Raw genomic sequence first — 19,522 nt, forward strand, 5'->3', positions numbered from 1 at the left:
ACCTGACTTACATCCTGTCCAAGGCCTTTAAAACAGTCTAAATGGAACAAGGGAGGAAACAGAAGACCAGCTTGAAGGCCAGTAGTTTGAAGGTCCTCCAGGTGAGAGACAGGGACAGGATAGATGTTCTCAGAGGAAGTGGTGAGAAATTTGGAGCATATATTTTGAAGGTAAAGAGGACAGGATCAGCTGGCAAATCAGATGTGGGGTGCAAGAGAAAGAAAATTCAGGGAAGATTCTAAGGTTTTCATGTTGAGCAGCTGCAAACATGAAATTCAATTCAGATTTCCAAATCAGAGACTTTTCCCCTTGCCTTTAAAGTCTAGGGAGGGACAGAACTGAAAACAGTCAAATGGCAACATTAGAACCCGCAAGGATGTTTCAGCCATGCTAAGCCAGTCTCCTTCCCCATTCTCGTCCTGAAACATAAAAGGAAGGCAAAGTTTCTCCATTGTTAACCTGCTAAGAGTTAAAGCTCAACAGTCTTTAATAGTACATTGCAAATGATAGCACTTCACGACTATTTTCATTAAGTAAAACTAACATCTTATTTTGATTTTAAATAACTTTTGAGCAGATTTTCATTATTTGCAATTTTCTCACTTGGAGGAAAACTGCCTTAACTCATAACAGTCTGGAAAGCTTTAGAAGTTCCTTGGAAGAATATTATGGTAGCTCTAAAAATATGACCGTAAGTCTGACCCTGCATTAATGCTGGAGGAGAGAGAGAGAGGAAAAGGGAACAGAGCAAGTTAGAAACCAACTATTAGAGCTACTTTGAACTACGTAAGGTTACCCAAGACATACTAATCTCTGGGCCTGTTTTCCAATTTGTAGACTTAAAGTGAAAATGTATCACAGGATTGACATAAGGAAATGTCTTCTTTTACAAATAAAAGCATTTAATAAAAGTATGTTGATATTCCCAATGGTTGGGGTATATTTTTACTATGCAATAAAAGTAAAATTTGGTCAGAGGAAAAACAGTTGTGACAGCTTGCAAGCCTCAATGTGACAAACATTAGCATTTGCTTCTTTTTTAAAAAATATGACCACTTTTAGCCATGACTAAATCCAACAGCTCCAAGAGGGTTGTTCCCAGAATCATGTGGTGCTGTGCCCACCCTCCTTCGTGAGGATGAGTGGAGCCTCCCATGACAGCAGACTTCGGCCAGGGTGTCCCAGCTCCAGCCTCACCCCCACCCACTGGGGAAAGATAGGACCGATCGGCACTAAACCCAAACTATCGTAGCTCTTGCTGCTTTTATTATCTTAATTACCATATTCCTTTTGCCACTGTTGCACAAAATGCTCTATTTCCTTTCAGCAGCTCTTAAACTTTCTTGGCTTATAGATCTGTCAGGCAGTCTGGGGAAGTCTCCTGGGCCCTTCTCAAAAATCACATTTTTTAATTCATTAACATAAAATGCACAAGATTACAAAAGAAACCAGTTACATTCGAACACAGTTGTATCCTTACTCCCCGTGGCAGTTCATGGACAAAGTAACAGTTCACAATGTTTTTTCTTTAGTAATCTTGGAAACCCATTTGTGGCTCGACCCCACAAACTGTGAGATCATGTCCTGAGCTGAAACCAAGAGTTGGATACTTAACCAACCGAGCCACCCAGGCGCCCCCAAATTACTTACATTTTAGCCCTCAGTTTTTATGTCAAAAACATGTTGACCAAAGTAAGATTGTTCATCAGAAGCTTAAAATAAATTGAGAATTAACAGAGACCATGACAATTTGGGCCATTAAAAGGAAGTGATTAAATTGTCTGATGCCCCCCTAACAACCCAAACCATACACACTGCTGGTCTATACCCCTCATCCCAGCATCTCACACTCCACATGCCTAACACACTTACTGTGAGGTCAGTGTGAGCTACACTCATACCTTCACAGAGGCCATCATCTGGGACTGCTTTTCCTAACCACACATTAAGGCACACGTAGTAATATAATTTGGAGGAACAAAAGTATAGCCAGGGGAACAGGGGCTTCTGGAGCATCTTTACTATTAACCAGGACCTAGAACCTCCAAGGCTCCTACAGATTTGAATGTAGAGCAACGTGAAATAGGAGTTATGCAATAATTACTTATTGAATGACTAATGATGACTGTAGTCTTTACTTCATAAAATAGATTCATACATTTTACTTTTTTGTTGATTTCAAATTTTTACTTATTTTTCTCAATTCTTTCCACATTTATTTATTTATTTTTGAAAGACAGAGCTTGAGTGGGGGGGGGGGGGCAGAGAGAGAGGGAGACACAGAATCTGAAACTGGCTCCAGTCTCTGAGCTGTCAGCACAGAGCCTGACTCGGGGCTCAAACTCATAGATTATGAAATCATGACCTGAGCTGAAGTTGGACGCTTAAATTTTTTTTAAATTCTAGTTAGTTAACATATAGCACACTATTGGTTTCAGGAGTAGGATTTAGTGATTCATCTCTTACATATAATACATATACATATACATACATATATGTATATATATACATATATATGTACATATACATATGTACATACATATACATATACATATAATCACAAGTGCCCTCCTTAATGCCCATTTAGCCCATCCCCCTCATCCCCTTGTCTCCATTGTGCCACCTATTGAACAAATTCAATCAACTGCTAGAGTTTCTGGTACTTAAAAACAATATTAATATATTACAAATATTTTGTATTATTATACAAAATTACACATATAATTTACATATACAATTTATATTTATATATTTATATATAATTTATACACATATAAAATATATTAATTGCCTGTGTTCCATTTCTCACTAATTTTTTTATTTTTTTTATTTTTTTTAACGTTTATTTATTTTTGAGACAGAGAGAGACAGAGCAGGAGGGGCAGAGAGGGAGACACAGAATCCGAAGCAGGCTCCAGGATCTGAGCCATCAGCCCAGAGCTGGACGCGGGGCTCGAACTCACGGACCGCGAGATCATGACCTGAGTTGAAGTCTGACGCCTAACCGACTGAGCCACCCAGGCGCCCCTCACTAATTTTTTTTTAAAGAACATGATAGAAAGCCTCTGCAGCTTTTGAGACAATGACGAAGGAAAATCCACATTCCTGATTGATACACGGAGTCTAATAAAACCCAAAAAGATTTCAGATTTCTAGGATTGGTATGTTCAGAAATTTTATATTTCCCTCAGCTTTGTGCTCTGTCAGATATAAACAGAACAAAAGAAAGCTCTCTAGAGCAAACATGAAAATGCAGCAGAAATTATGCTTCTGTATAGTGAATGTTACCTGCGTGATTAAAAGGGGAACAAGAACTACCTTCTTTCATGTAAATTATAAAATTAAAAGATCAGTTGTTATCCATGGGTGATCCGGGGTGAATCTATCCTCCTACATCCATAATTATTAAAACCACCACTTAATGTACAACATGAGCCTAACCTAGAGTTAGCTAGAAATTGTGCGATTTTGTAGCTTTTTTTAAGATTCTAAAACCCCAGTTCTTGAGATGGTTTTGATGTGCCCTTTAATTAGAGGCAGAAAGATGACCTAAACTTTGGCTCTAAAATACTGACTGAGTTCCATACACTTCCAGTGTATGATTATAGGCCTGTCTGCTTTGTTTTAAAATAAAACTGATTACCATCAGCTAAATTTGATTATTAGACCTTCTGTGAAAGAAAAAAAAAATAATATATATATATACATATATATATATATATTTAAAAGGTTTTTAAATTTCTCAATTTCTAAAAAAAAAAGGTATTATAGAATTACAGTTGGAATTAAGTTTGGGGATTATTTTCTATTAATTCAATGGAAAGAGTTTCCTAAATATCAGTTTAAGATCTACTGATCAATATTATACTGATTCATACATACATGTATACATGAATATACCGATTAATACCTATCATTAACAGTCAACTTCTTGAACTGGATACTTTGGGCTACAAATAATAGAAAATCTGACTCAGAGTAGTTGAAATACAGGCTATTTCTTGCTTAGTAATAAAAGGCTGGACAAGGCAGTCCCATGGTTGCTCCATGATGACACTATGGGATTGCATCCTCATTCTAGGTTTTTCTAGGCAACGAAAAATCCTTAGTCTAGGTTTTTCTTTGCATCCTCAGTCTAGGCAAAACTCAGTTTTGCCACAACCAGTTAGCTATGGCAAAACAAATTCCAGAACAAATTCCAACACCAGAGAGCGTTTCCTCTCACCCCTCTATCCTTTCCGGGTGGATAGTCTCCCCTTGAAGCCTCAGAAGTCTTCCCCTTACATGTCATCAGCCAGAACCGGATTTCATGCCGACAAACCAGTTGTGATGGAAAACGAGATTGCCACAGTGGCATTAACACTCATGACTAATCCCCCAGCGCAGGCACACTGTTACCCAAATAACCTTAGGATCCTTTAGGCTAGGAAAGAGCAGGAAAACCCGGCAGTGTCTGCTACACACAATATGCGCCACATACTATAGACCAATTTTTTAAATCTTTAAAATTTTTAAAAGGAAACCACAATGTGTATACTTATACTTCATAAATGAAGAAAGCAAGGCTTCAATAAATCCAATGATTTGACAAAGTCACACTGCTCATAAGCAAGCAAGTCTGAACTGAGGACTGAGGCTTTGGAGCCTCCTATGCAGTCACTGATGACAACCAAACCACAAATAAAACAATGGTCCAGGTTCCTGTGGCTTGAAAGCCAGCAACATTAGGCTCTGTTCACCAAAATATGATTAGCAACTTCAGACTGTTTCTTCGAAAAAGATGTTCATGTGTATCTTCAAGATACCCTCCAAATGCTAATATGTTTTGGTTCTTCCAAAGAAAAACTCTCTCTGAAGTTGAGGTGACAGGGACCATCAGTTCCAGATAAGAGAAAATACAACCCCATCTACACTCTCCATAAACTGGGGCCGCGCGCCTTGAGACCAGAACAGGTCATATGTCATAGGTGGCATCTTTTTGATGATTTGAGAGCCTCATAATTGTTTATTGACTCAAGCCCAGCTTCACTTCACTTCTGCTTTAGGAGAAACTATTTTTCTAAAATTTAGTGGTAAATGATTTTTGAATAATGAGAACTTGGAGGGAGGAAAGAGGAAGTTATATGAAGCGAGGCAAATAATTGAAGATGTTCATAATGCAAGTCATTTTTCTCCAGAAATAGTACCTGCTGAATTCCCTGTCTTTTTTTCCTGGGTGAGGAAAAAAATAACAAAAAACTTGCTGTGTGTGTGTTAAGATATTGATGCTTGGGTATCACGTGGCAGAGCAGCTGCTATTCATAAAATTAGGCAGTAGAAAAGCTCAATGTTCTCAACAAGATGCTAATTATTTACTCTTACTTGATATATTCTTCCATAAATTTCCTATTATTTGCCTTATGTTCTGTCTGTGATCTCCCACCAAAGAAAAGCATATCACCATTTTTTGTGTTGTTAACATAATGTTTTTAGGGTAAATGTTTACTTTAGAAAGATGTTTAATCCCAAATGCTAATGAAAATATAAGAAAATTGATAAGTAAGTAGAAGTGAAAAAGGCACCACAGGGCCATATTCCCAGCATTGCTTTGAACTTGCTAATTGTTGTTCAGTGGTAGCCCATAAGGTCACATTCCCTTTTCCTTAAAATGGAACTTGTAAAAACTGTTTAAGAAAACAGTTTATTTTGGTACTGGTGGCACAAGAAGTTACCAAAGGAAATGTGTTACCTATATTTTGTTTAAAACAGCCACACAAATGATCCGTCCCAGATGCCTTCACATCTACTTTTGCTGGCAAAAATATAAAACAGCTCCAAGAAGCAGAGTTAGGAATATGATAAACTTCAGTTGTTCGTGGGAAATGAAAGAAAAGAGAAAATTAAGGGCACCTGGGTGGTTCAGTCAGGTGAGCACCTGACTCTTGATTTTGGCTCAGGTCATGATCCCAGGGTCTTGGGATCAAGCCCTGCACCAGGCCCTTCACTGAGCATGGAGCCTGCTTAAGATTCTGTCTCTCTCCCTCTGCCCCTCTCCCCTGCTCATGCTCTCTCTCTGTAAAATAAATTTTCAAAACATAAATGCTATTTTAAAAAGAACAAAGCAATCTAAAATTGTGCAAAATATAAATTCCATTTCTCGTAATTTCTGTGTTCCATGCTTTTTCTAAGATATGCCAAGAAAAACATTGTTGTGTTTAATGTAGTATCTAAGGAAATTTTTCAATTCTCCCCAGTATTTTTATTTGTGCCTATTAGCTTAGAAATGTATTTTTAAGTGCTTTACATTACACTGGTCATCAATCATAGGTATATATGGAAATAAAAATAAATACCATCGCTCTCAGCATTTTAAATATCCCTTTGAACATTGACTATGAGTACACAGCTCTTTTTTGGCCTATATAAATGCCTTATCTTTTAGAGCTTGACAGTTAATAAAGTGCTGTGTGTTCCATACTATCTCATTTGTTCTCATGTAACCGCCCAAACCTTGAAGTGAATGGGTGGGTAATAATTCCTATTCTACCGATGAAGGTAGGTTCCAAGATGAAGAGTAATGTCCCACAGGTTGTGGTGGAGCCTGGAATAAAACACAGGTCTTGGGGGGGAGCCTGGGTTGCTCAGTTGGCTAAGCATCAGACTTCAGCTCAAGTTATGGCCTCACAGTTCATGAGTTTGAGCCCTGTGTTGGGCTCTTTGCTGACAGCTCAGAGGCAGGAGCCTGCTTTTGAATTTTGTGTCTCCCTCTCTCTCTCTCCTCTCCCCCACTTTCACTCTCTCTCTCTCTCTCTCTCTCTCTCTCTCTCTCAAAAATAAACATTAAAAAAAACACACACAGTCTTGGCATTACTGCCATTATACATGGTATAAGGTAAGAAAAATGGCTGGCAAATGCCTTAACAGAAATGCAAATAGAAAAATCTAATTGTTTCATTCTGGTTTGTTTACACAGAGCCCTACAAGCACTGCTCCAGACAAATGTTTTCTCCAGTAAATGCAAAACACTGATGCCAAAGTCTTCTTGAAATTGGTGTTCAGAGAACGTAAACATTAAAATAAATTCTTCCTTTTAACGGCAGTCTTCCCTCTTGCTGATTTTTCTATCTTAAATTTTTATGTCTAGAAATGCAGAATGGAAGAGCTGCAATGGCGTTAACTTGGCCATATTTGTAGATCTGCTGATCAAAAGCCTTTTATACGTTAGCTGGGTTAAATGTAAACCGGGCAGATTATTTATGATGTGAAAACCATGATTTTTGCTTTATATAGGCACTTTTAGCTGTGAGAAATTTCTGTGCCTTTTCATAGTTTTAGCTGTATACTACCATTTGCAGATTTGTGCATATGTAGTCATGTGTATTTTTAATTGGTCAAAAGTTGCCCTTGTTCACAGTGGTTGTTAACAAACCAGCTGGACTTTGTTTTAAAAGCAAACTAGTAGAAAACAGTTTGGCCTCAAAATAATAAGCATACAGTAACCATAGGACCCAACAATTCCACTTCTAGGTATGCACCTATGAAAAAGAAGAATGCACACAAAGACTTTGCTCTCAATGTTCACAAAAGCATTATTCATAATAGCCAACAAGTGTCAACAACCTAAATGGCCATCAACTGATGAATGGCTAAACGAATGCGGCATATCTACCCAATGGAATATTATTAAGCAATAAAAAAGTGTAAAGTTCTGATACATGCTACAACAGGATGAACCTTGAATCATCATCCCAAGTGAAAGAAGCCAGGCACAAAAGACCACATATTGTATTGACCTCATAGAATAGATAAATCCATAGAGACAGAGAGTAGAATAGTGGTTGTCTAAAGCTGGGAGGTGGTGTTGGTTGCAGGTGAACAGAGAACAAGTGCTAATGAAGACAGGTCTTCTTTTTGGAGAACAGGCACACTGCAGAGATACCATGGGTTTTGTTCTAGAACACTACAATAAAGCAAATATCACAATAAAGCAATTCAAGTGAATTTTTTTCATTTCCCAGTGCATATAAAAGTGATGTTTATAGTATATTGTAGTCTAACTGTGCAAGTGCACTATATAAAAAAAAAATGTAAACACATTCATTGAAAAACATTTTATAGCTAAAAATGCTAACCAGCATCTGAGCTTTTAGCGAGTCACAATCTTTTCGCTGGTGGAGAGTCTTGCTTCAATGTGGATGGCTGCCGAAGGTCAAAATGGCTGCAAAAATTTCTTAAAATAAGACACGGAGTTTGCCACACCAACTGACTCTTCATTTCATTTGAACACTAAGAGACAAGGGGCACCTGGGTGGCTCAATTGGTTAAGTGTCCGACTTCAGCCCAGGTCATGATCTCATGGTTTGTGGGTTCAAGCCGTGCATCAGGCTCTGCGCTGACAGCTTGCTCAGGTCCTGGAGCCGGCTTCAGATTCTGTGTTTCCTTCTGTCTCTGCCCTTCCCCCACTCACTTGGTCTCTCTCTGTCTCTCAAAAATAAATACATGTTAAAAAATTTTTTTTAATGTATTAAAAAAAAAGAGACCGTCTCTCTGCCCCTCCCCCACTCATTCTGTCTCAAAAATAAATACATGTTTAAAAAAAATTTTAATGTATTAAAAAAAGAGACCATCTCTATGCCCCTCCCCCACTCACTCTGTCTCTCAAAAATAAATACATGTTAAAAAAATTTTAATGTATTAAAAAAAAGAGACCATTATGGGGTTATTAATTGGCCTAATTTAAATATTGTCATGTCTCAAGGAATAAGAAGGCCCAAGGAGAGGGAGGGAGATAGAGGAACAATGGTCACTGGAGCAGTCAGAACCCACAGAACATTTATCAGTTAAGTTCGTGGTCTTAAATGGGTATGGTTCATGGTGTCCCCAAATAACTATAATAGTCACATCAAAGATTCCTGATCACAAACCACCATAACAAATACAATAGTAATGAAAAAGTTTGAAATATTACATGAATTGCCAAACCATGACAGAGATAGGAAGAAAATGCTGTTGGAAAAATGGCACCAATAGACTTAATCAATGCAGGGACATGACAAACCTTTCATTTGCAAAAAACAGGATATTGGGGCACCTTGGTGGCTCAGTTGGATAAGTGTCTTACTCTTGGTTTCAGGTCAGGTCATTATCTCACAGTTCATGAGATTGAGCCCCAAGGAGGGCTCTGTGCTGACAGCATGAAGCCTGCCTAGGATTCTCTTTTCCTCTCTCTCTGCCCCTCCCCTCACGCTGTCTCTCTCAAAATAAATAAACATTAAAAAAAATATGACATCCAGGTGCCTGGGTGGTTCAGTCAGTTAAGCATCTGACTTCAGCTCAAGTCATGATCTCATGGCTTGTGAGCTGGAGCCCTGCGTCAGGCTCTGTGCTGACAGCTTAGAGCCTGGAGCCTGCTTCAGATTCTGTGTTCCCCTTTGTCTCTCGGCCCCCACTCGTGCTATGTCTGTCTCTTTCTGTCTCTCTCTCAAAAAATAAGTAAACATTAAAAAAATTTTTCATTGGAACGATACAGAGAAGATTAGCATGGCCCCTGTGCAAGGATGACATGCAAATTCGTGAAGTGTTCCATATTAAAAAAAAAAAAAAAAATTTTAATATGATATCTGCAAAGCTCAACAAAGTGCAGCACAATAACTTGAGGTATGCCTATATTGAAGTCTTCTAAAATATGGTGATGATTGCACAATTCTAAATACATTATACTAATAAATATATTAATATAACAAACTATCACAAACTGGGTGGCTTAAACAACACAAACATTTATTTCTCACCGTTCTGGATGCTAAAAATCCAAGGTCAAAGTGCTGGCAGATTCAGTGCCAGGTGAGAATACACTTTTTTTCTGGCCATCTTTTCTGTGTCCTCACACAGCAGAAGGGGTGAGGAAGCTCTCTGGGGTCTCTTATGTGAAGACACTAATCCCATTCAGGAATCCCATTCACTCCACCCTCATGAGCTAATCACCCCCAAGGGCCCTACCTCCAAAGACCATCACATTGGGGGTTAGGTTTAAGGGTATAAACTTGGGGCGGGGGGGGGGGGTACAAAAACTCTCAGTCTACAGCACCTAATATAGGCACGTCAAGTTTTCTGATTTGATATTCAAGATAAACTAAGTCAAAATGTTGCAGGATTTTTTTTTTTTACCTCAATACCTAGGATTCATCACCTCAGACGCTTTGAAGAATGAAGAGGTGGACACAAAATGAGCAGCAGGCAAAAGCTTATTAGAGTATAAGATCAGAAAGGAAGAATAGTAGGAAAGCTCTCTTTACAGAGAGGGGAATTCGAAAGTGAATGCCTGAGGACTATAGGCAAGAGTCCTTGTTTTATAAGGTTCTGGTCAGCCCTCCCCCTTCCTTTCCCCCTTGTTCCTCAGGAGGGAGAGTTTAGGTGGGATCTGTTACATTCTTAAGAGGAACCTTATGCCTAAGGGGGTTTGCTGTCATCTGACACTCCCAGCATTGTTCCAAAATAGGTGTTTTTCCCCACCCAGGGATCTCAGGTCCTAATCTTTCCCTCTCTGCCTACTGAATCCTATCTTCTCCTATCATACTCCCCCCTCTGAATTTAGGACTTCTAACTCCTGTTAGGAACCAGGATAATGATCTTAACTGCTTCCTGTTGAAAGCAGGGGAAGGGGAATGGCAGTCAGGGCAGGTTCAAAGGTCAATCCAGAGGTCGATAAAATGGGAACATCTGGGCTAGCAGAATTTTTCTTGGATATCTTATTTCTCTGGCATATGCAACGGCTTCTACAAATGACATACAAAGAGTTTAGACCAGCAAGCATTAATATTCCAAATGCAATGCTACCTAGGGAGAAGGCCACACCATTAGGAAGGGAAGATGCATTGTAGCCATCCAAAAAATCCCTACATGTCTGGTTATATATACTTATTAACTATAGGTTTTTTTTTCTCCCTCTTCCATCCTTATTTGGATGATAAGTATAACAACTCCATGATAAGTATTTCATTTTACCTCAAGGAAAGATTGATCTTCGATATCCAGATTACTATAAATTTAGGCAATTGTTTTTCTGTCCTGAAGCTAGTAGCACTAGAGTCCCTAATTCAATCATAATATCCCTTCCTAGCAAGAGAGTGTGGATCTCTGGCATTATCAAAAAAGAACGTGAGAAATATCAAGTCTCCCCATACACACCCCAGTGGCTGAGGAAAAACGTGGTCATGGGTTTTCCAGTGACTCTAATCATCATGTTGTGTTTGGATGGTTGGCCTGGAGTGGAAAGGAGAACAGAAACGGTGACTCAGGTGTCAAGAAGGAAATCAACTGGTTTTCCTTCTATATCCAGAGTTACCAGAGGTGAGGCTCTGGGTTTCCCATAGATAGTTGTTTAGAAGAGCCACCGTAAAGAGCCCCAGGCCCTTTCAGGGATGTTGGTAATCTGAGCGCTCCCAGATTAAGGTCACTGAGGGCATTCCGATTTCTAGTGATTGTCTCCACAAAAGGGGCATGGCTTATGGGTTTCAACTTCAGTTGTCCCTTCTGAAGACATTGTCACTTCCAGTGCCTTGAATGGCCACATAAATGGCACTTGGTGCCAGGACCTCGGGAAGTCTGGTCTGAATAGTAGGTAAGGCTGTAACTAAGGTCTCAAATTTTTTCTAAAGCCTCCTTTCTTGTTCCTTACTCTCCTCTTGATCTCGGTTGTAATATACCCAATTGATAGTTTGTAAGAGCTCCTTGAGGGTCCCTTCCAGGCCAACAGCCAACATTGTTCCAAAATATGTGTTTTTCCCCACACAGAGACCTCAGGTCCTATCCTTTCCCTCTCTGCCTATTTTATCCTATCTTTTCCTATCATAAAAAGACCTGGGCTCACCTGGGCAATCACTTAATCTCTCTGCCGTTGCTTCCCCCTTTTATGAAAAGTAAGGTTTCACTAGTGACTTAAGATGACTCTAACTCCACAAACCAGCATTATGTTGATCTTTATTTTCATAAAGGCAGACTAAGAAAAATGTTTTGTAATAGAGACAGACCAAGATACTACACCTTGTGCTGCTCCAGCTGCCTTTCCTCGGGAGTCCCAGACATGGTGAGAAAGGGTATGCTATTGCTGGGGCAGCCTTCCAGCTAAGGGAAGTCTGAGCGTGTAAATCATATGGCTGTAATGAAGCCAAGATGTATGTGCACCAACTGGCTTGCAAGACATTTAAAACTTCACTTTTTAAAAATCCACTCTAATATATGTCTGACGCTTTTTACTCTAATGTCATCAGACTTTATAGAATCTGTAGACTTATGGAATTTGAATTGGAAATATTTTGTCCTGTTTTACCTTTATGTGTTCCCCCAGACTATGGAGTGTATAGTGGTTTTTGATATTTGCAATATAAAACTCATTGTTAAGTAGGTAAACTAATATATCATTTTAGATGCCAGAGGCTCATTCTATTTAAAAAGTGAAGGGGCAATAAATCCCTTGGCTGTGCAACAATGTGGCTTTAGCTTTTTATCAATTAGCAGTTCTCTTAGTTCTCTTCTACCCAGCCATCCCTACTCTCCCCTCCCCAAAGCAAAAAGAAGTCTAGAAACTCAACAGATAGGATTTGTTACATGATTAGCTTCCTAACCACCAACACCACCACCTTAACACATACACACACACACACACACACACACACACGCACACACACACACAAACTGAGAAATAGTACATGTGTAGCAATCCGAAAGATATTCAGATGTATCAATGATACTAATATTTGTTAATGTTCATAGCAGGCATTTATCCTAATACATAGGAGTCCCCACTCCACAGATGGAAGAGTTAGATAAGATAATGATATGCATACTTTCTCCAATCCTCTCAAAGGAATAAACTCATTTACTCTTGAGAGAGGATAATGGGACTGACTGGAAAAGAATCTACCTTTCAATGTTCTGAAGTTCTATCACACGTCTCTCCTTCCACTGTTCTCCAGGTGCCTATAACGTGAAACACAAAGCATACACAGAGAACCCTTGAGATATTGTCCTGGAGTGCACACCTCACCTAAGAAGAAAAAAACAGGCTATTAAGGCTCAAATCCCAAGGATGCATCCACTCGTATAATGTGTCATACACACACACACACACACACACACACACACATATATATAAAAGAAAGAAAGGAAAAAAGAAAAAGAAAAACAGAGTAACATAGCAATTCCAAGACCATGGCTTGATTTTCATCCCATCTACTAAGCATGCTCTAACTCATTGCTACAAGAGGTCATATCTTAAAGTGGCAAAGTGATGACTGAGGGTTTTCTATATTTAAAACTTCATTGTCAGGAAGATGCACAGGTGTACCTGCTGTAAATCATGGAACAAGACTGAAAATGAACGTGGCACACCCTTTCTGCCACACACAATAAAGCTCCCTTTCCTCAAGCTGCAGGAATCATTGTTTGCAAAGCACTTCAAGGCAAGCCAGGGAAGCATGTTTGGAAAACAAAGGACTTTTTAATTGCTGCTGACATGAATGAACTCTCTGAAACAACAGCTGTGTCTTGAGATTACATTACAAGGCATGTGAGCAGGATACAAAGCATCCTCATAAAAAGACAAAGCCCGAGAAGCCTTTTATTGTTTTCTAAAAAAAATTCCCAAGCCTGGGATGCCTAATTTCAATTCCTACAGGATGCAGCAATCATATGTTTACAGAACAAAATTGAGAAATAACCTTTATATTTACTGTGGCTGATAAAAAAACAAAATCCTGGTAGATAGTTTGGGTAGGAGAAGGAAGTCAGTTGTCAGTTAAAATACTGTCCCAGGAGATTATTTCCTTTCTGTCTTTCTAGTCACAGAATGTCGGCTGCTGAGTATAAATTATGGACAAAAGAACTCATTTGGAGAAATATTGACCCAGTCATACTTCATAGGTTTATTACTACCCTGAGAGAAATGATCCTTGTGAAATTAGAACTGCTGAACTACAACCAAGAGTCTTTCAGAGACAAACCTCAAGGGGAATGGAAGAGAAGGTTAAGGGTGGGGGGAGAGGGAAATCAAGGATGCTTAAACAAGAAAGAAAGGGGCCAAGGAGATAGGGATTTAGTGAACACACCAATGGACCTGACACCGAGCTAATGATTATAATGCTATTTCTATAATTCCACTCATCAAGCAGCTTTATTTCAGACATTCAAGTCTTCAGAGTGTTTCCATCAAAACTGCATACGCAACGCAGTGAGAGTACATTTTCCCATCACCTTTATTAGATTCTCAGAAGGCTCCAGAAACTGAAAAAGTGAAGACCGTGCTGTATGAAGGATGAAAGAATGCTGCAAAGCCTTTGATTCTCCTTCCATAGACAAGCGGATTCTATCTTCCCTCTCCTTGTATCTACACTGGACTCTGGCTGCTTTCACCAATAGGGAGCATGAGGGATGATGTGACTCTGGTTTCAGGCTCAGCCTGCAGGAAGACAACCAGCTTCTACAAGGGTGTTCTGGAATCCCAAGCTGCTATCCTGAAACCACTGGATGTAAGCAGGCCAGGCCACATGCAAAAGGTTCTGGAGGCTGAGATACTATATGAAAAAAGAGGCAAGGAACACCAAGGCACCAGATATGTGAATGGAAAAGCCATCTTTGAGCTGGATCCTGTAACTGTCAAACTGCTCAGAAATGAATCATCCATCCTGGGCCTTCCAGAAGTCCTGATTTCCCAGAAAAAGGAGATTTCTTACCTAACCAATATTGTCGAAAGTTTCCTTTGTGTTTCTGGACCTGACAGGTGTCTATAGTCTACTCTTTCTTTTATGGGTTCTTCAGAAATTCTTCCACTTCTGTACTCCCCTTGATGTGGATCATGCACCCTCCTCTGTTCATGTTTCTGTAACCCCCTACAAATCTAGGAGTCCATCTCCAGCTCCTTCTGTGGGGCTCCCATCTCCCCGCAGGCATCTCAAATAAGATCTAGGACAACTTCAAGCTTCACTTCTCATGAAGTGAAATAGAGATAAAGCATTAAATAGAGATGGAGATGGTAGAGATAGAGAGATTTTCAAACCCATATTGCAACCATTTTCTCCCCATAACTGAATTTCTTCTTTTACCTGACCATGATGATTTAGATACCAAATTAGATAATAATACAGAGCAATTCCATTCCAAAATGTGCACATTTATGCTCATCTAACCCAACTGCCAGCACTTTTTCTTCCTCACTGCAGATAAAACATCCTAAAATGTTTCAGGATGTTTTATCTGCAACTAACAGTTAGTGTTGTCAAAGGTTATCTGATAACATTTTATAATCTGTAGTAGATGGTATGGAGCTGATGTCAATTCAAAATCACTCTTCTAAATTGGCTATCAATGGCCCATCAATTATGGTCTTGATGTTTTCAATTCTTTCAATGTAGTGCATTGTTTCACTGATATGAAGGTAAAATGAAAGACATCTGCTAATCTCACCTTTCCTGGACCCAGTGCCTTATTACCAGCTTTCTAGAGAATGTTCAAGGAAAAAAAAAAAAATACCCTTTCCACTCCTTGATGAGAGCCCCTAGGGGGAACAGATATCAAAAACCCTAACTCATGCTTTGTTTTTTAAATTGTAGAAATAAAAATAAAAATGATGTTAATTTGCAGTAATTTGATGTTTCTCTTCTCAGTATCAAAGGTGGCAATTTATTTTCATCACCTGAAACATGACACCAGTATTATCAATTTGGAATTTCTTGCTTGCCGTTTTTATTTTTCACAGAACTTCTAATCCAACCTGTAAAGTTCCCCAAAGGAAAGCACTCATTGTTATTTAATTTCTTCTTCAAACTTTGTGTTACTCTTCACAAAGAAACCTATAACTGGAATTTAAATGAAAACTTGGAAGAAAAAAAAAGAAACTTGTAAGAAACTTCCTCAATGTGAATTAACTATCTTTGTCAAAATGCTTAGCATTTGAGGTTTTCATATCTCGTTCCTTAATATGATTTGATATTTTCACGCTGCTACCTTAATTTTTAAAAATATAGTGATGGAAGAAAATATTATTTTGATGAAAGAAAATATTTTTCCTGTATATTTGAGTCAAAAGGTGCTGATCTTCAAAATATTTCTTCCCAACTCAACCAACCAAACTTCTATTTATTTTCTTTTCAATATAATGTGGCAATCGAAGCATCCAAATATATTGAAATAGTTTGGTAAAATATAATACCACAACATGATGGAATACATATTTAAATTCTCTGTAGAAATCTGGAAAATTTTGATGTTTTGTTAAATTAAAAAACAGAACAAAGGGGCGCCTGGGTAGCTCAGTTGGTTAAACATCCAACTCTTGATCTCACCTCAGGTCATGATCTCACGGTTCGGGAGTTCGAGCCCCAAGTGGGGCTCTGTGCTGACAGCATGGACCGTGCTTGGAATTCTCTCTCTCCCTCTCTTTCTGTCCTTCCCCCGTGCTTGCTCACTCTCTCTCAAAACAAATAAACTTTGGGGAAAAAAACAGAATACAAAATAGTATATCAAAATCATGAAAACAGTATACACATGAGGAAAATTTTAAGGTAATACAGGAAAGTAAAAAACAATTGTGTCAAATGATTTTTCATAAGGGAGCCAAGACAATTCAATAGGGAAAGAATAATCTTTTCCACAAAGAGAGACAACTTTTTTGAGGCAACTGAATATCCACAAGTCAGTAAATGAAAATGGATTCCTACATCTCATCATACACAAACATTAACTCAAATGGATCACAACTGTAAAAGTAAGAGCCAAATCTATTAAGCTCTTAAGATAAAGCATATGAGTAAGTCTTTGTGATCTTGACTTACACATAATTTCTTGGCTTCTTAGGCAAAGCACAGTGGCAAGAGAAACATATAAATCAATCAGACTTCATCAAAATTTAAAACTTTTTTTTAGAGAGAGAGAGAGCATGAGCAAGGGATAAGGGAAGAGGGAGGGAGAGAGAGAATCTTGGGTGGATTAGGATGGCAGCATGAAGCCTGATGCAGGGCTCAATCCCATGACCCCAGGATCATAACCTAAGCTGAAATCAAGAGTTGGACACTGAACCAACTGAGCAACCCAGGTACCTCTGAATTTAAAACTTTTATAAACAACCTAACCTTACACCTAAAGGAGCTAGAAAAAGAAGCAAATAAAACCCAAAACTAGAAGGAGGGAAATAATAAAGATCAGAACAGAAATAAACAAAATAGAAATTAAAAAAAAATAGATCAATGAAACCAGGAGCTGGTTCTGTGAAAACATCAACAAAATTGATAAACCTTTAGCCAGACTCATCAAAAAAAAAAAAAAAAAAAAAAAAGACTCAAATAAATAAAATCAGAAATGAAAGAGGAGAAATAACAAACAACAACACAGAAATACAAAGAATTATAAGAGAATATTATGAAAAATTATATGCCAACAAATTGGATAACCTAGAAGAAAAGGATAAATTTCTAGAAACAGATAACTTTCCAAAATTGAATCAGGAAGAAATGAAAAATTTGAACACACCAGTTATCAGTAATGAAATGGAATCACTAACCAAAAACCTTCCAACAAATACAAGTCCAGGACTAGATGGCTTCACAGGTGAATTTCACCAAACGTTTAAAGAAGAGTTAATACAGATTCTTCTCAAACTAATCCAAAAAATATAAGAAGAAAGAAAACTTCCTAATTCATTCTATGAGGCCTCCATTACTCTGATGGCAAAGCCAGATAAAGACACTACAAAAAAAGAGAACTACAGGCCAATATCTCTGATTAAATTAATGCAAAAATCCCCAACAAAATAGCAAACCAAATCCAACAGTACATTAAAAAAATCATTCACCACAATCAAGTGTGATTTATTCCTGGGACACAAGTAGTTCAATATTCACAAGTCAACAAATGTGATATATCACATCAATAAGAGAAAGGATAAGAACCATATGATCTTTTCAATGGATACATAAAAAGCATTTGACCAAGTACAACATTCATTCATGATAAAAAAAAAAAAAGCACTCAACAAAGTAGGTTCAGAGGGACTATACCTCTTCATAATAAAGGTCATACGTGAAAAACTCCCAGCTAACATCATACTCAATGGTGAAAAGCTGAGAACTTTTCCTCTATGATAAGAAAAATGACAAGGATGTCTACTCTCACCACTGTTAGTTAACATAATACTGGAAGTCCTTCCACAGCAATAAGACAACAAAAAGGAATAAAAGGCATTCATATTGATAAAGAAGAAGTAAAACTGTCACTATTTGCATATTACATGATAATATATATAGAAAACCCCAAAGGCTCCAAAAAAATTACTAGAACTGATTCATAAATTCAGTAAGGTCACAGGATGCAAAATCAACATGCAGAAATCCATTGCATTTCTATATATTAATAATGAATGGGGCGCCTGGGTGGCGCAGTCGGTTAAGCGTCCTACTTCAGACAGGTCACGATCTCGCGGTCCATGAGTTTGAGCCCCGCATCGGGCTCTGGGCTGATGGCTCAGAGCCTGGAGCCTGTCCGATTCTGTGTCTCCCTCTCTCTCTGCCCCTCCCCCGTTCATGCTCTGTCTCTCTCTGTCCCAAAAATAAATAAAAAACGTTGAAAAAAAAAATTTTTAATAAATAAATAAATAAATAAATAAATAAATAAATAAATAATGAAGCAACAAGAAAGAGAAATCCCATTTACAATTTCCCCCCAAATAATAAAATGCCTAGGAATAAACTTAACTGAGAAGGTGAAAGAACTGTACTCTGAAAACTATAAAACATTGATGAAAAAAACTGAAGATGACACAAGCAAATGGAAAGATATTCTATGATTATGGACAGAAAATCAAATATTGTTAAAAATGTCCATACTACACAAGGCAATCTACAGATTCAAGGCAATCCCTATCTAAATACCAGTAGCATTTTTAACAGAACTAGAATAAATAATCCTAAAATTTGTATGAAACCGAAAAAGACCCTGAATAGCCTAAACAATCTTGAAAAATAAGAACAAATCATATCACAATCCCAGATTTCAATTTAAACGATAAAGTTGTGGTTATAGTAATCAAAATAGTATGGCATGGCACAAAAATAGACATATAGAACAGGATAAAGAACCCAGAAACAAACCCACATTTATATGGCCAATTAATTTCTAACAGAAGAGGCAAGGATATGCAGTGGGAAAAAGATAGTCTCTTCCACAAATGCTGTTGGGAAAACTAGACAGCAACATGCAAAAGTATAAACATAAAGTTAAACTCAAAATGGATAAAGACCTAAAGGCTAAAACCAGAAAACTCATAGAAGAGAGCACAGGCAGTAATATCTCTGACATTGGCCACAGCAACATTTTTCTAGATATGTCTCCTGAGGCAAGGGAAATAAAAGCAAAAATAAACTACTGGGACTACATCAAAATAGCTTCTGCACACTGAAGGAAATAGTCAACAAAACTAAAAGGCAACCTACTGAATGAAAGAAGATATTTGCAAATGACATATTTGATAAAGGGTAGTATCCAAATTATATAAAGA

General features: G+C 38.0%; 1 non-coding gene across 1 annotated transcript; it reads left to right on the forward strand.

The window, feature by feature from the left end:
• Positions 1-9,467: 9,467 nt before the first annotated feature.
• Positions 9,468-9,571, forward strand: LOC111560282. The gene has a single exon (XR_002742040.2). It is a non-coding gene; the product is annotated as a U6 spliceosomal RNA (small nuclear RNA).
• The last annotated feature ends 9,951 nt before the right edge of the window (positions 9,572-19,522 follow it).

The sequence above is a fragment of the Felis catus genome, chromosome B1 (assembly GCF_018350175.1).
Source record: "Felis catus isolate Fca126 chromosome B1, F.catus_Fca126_mat1.0, whole genome shotgun sequence".
Lineage (NCBI taxonomy): Eukaryota > Metazoa > Chordata > Mammalia > Carnivora > Felidae > Felis > Felis catus.